The sequence below is a fragment of the Propithecus coquereli genome, unplaced genomic scaffold (genome assembly GCF_000956105.1).
Source record: "Propithecus coquereli isolate 6110/MARCELLA unplaced genomic scaffold, Pcoq_1.0 Scaffold299, whole genome shotgun sequence".
NCBI classification, from domain to species: Eukaryota; Metazoa; Chordata; class Mammalia; order Primates; family Indriidae; genus Propithecus; species Propithecus coquereli.
Genome location: NW_012148607.1, coordinates 29,384 through 30,157, shown reverse-complemented (window position 1 = coordinate 30,157; position 774 = coordinate 29,384).

Genomic DNA, 774 nt, shown 5'->3' with positions numbered 1-774 from the left:
CGCGCCCGGGCGCGGCGAGGCGGGGTCTGATGGGCATGGCAGACGCTCGCTCGCTCCTCTCGCTCCCTCGCTCGCTCCCTCACACACGCGCGGAGGGAGGCGAAGCCCGCAGCAGCCACTTCCCAACTTTCCAAACTTCCCAGCGCAACTTTTTCCTCTCCTCCCCTGCCCGCGCCTCCTCCTCTCCCCTCCCTCCTCTTCCCCTCGCCAGCTGCGGCCGGGCCGTCGCTTCCGCCTGCGGCCGCCAGAGGGCGCCCGGGCCGAGGCCCCGCTCGACCAACCTCTGCGCTAAGCGGTGCACGCGGGCTGCGTGGGCAGCGACAAGTGTGGCGATGGGGACCAGCCTCACCCAAAGCATCGGTTCCAGCGTACTGGCGGGAGTGAGCAGCGAGAGGGGCAGGAGTTGCGCAAGCACTTCTAGACTGGCCGGGAAGGCAGCGCACAAAATTCAGGGAAGCTGGTATTTATTGATACAACCTTGTGTCATGTCATGCCGCCACGGGCATGCACTTAGTAGTGCTCTGCAGACACCAGCTGGATTTAAAAAAAGGGAAATGAAATCAAACAAACCAAAAAATCAAACTAATCATCCTTAAAATTCCGTGAACTCTTCCATTTAAGCAATCCTCTCACATCTGTTTCCTTGGACCCATGTAGAATCTGTGTGCCTAGCTCTGGAAGGGTGGGGATTCATATCCCAGTTTCTTAGACCATAGGATTGAAAGATACCTTAAACCTACCTCCGTCTGTTCATAAGAGGCAAATGAAGCTTAG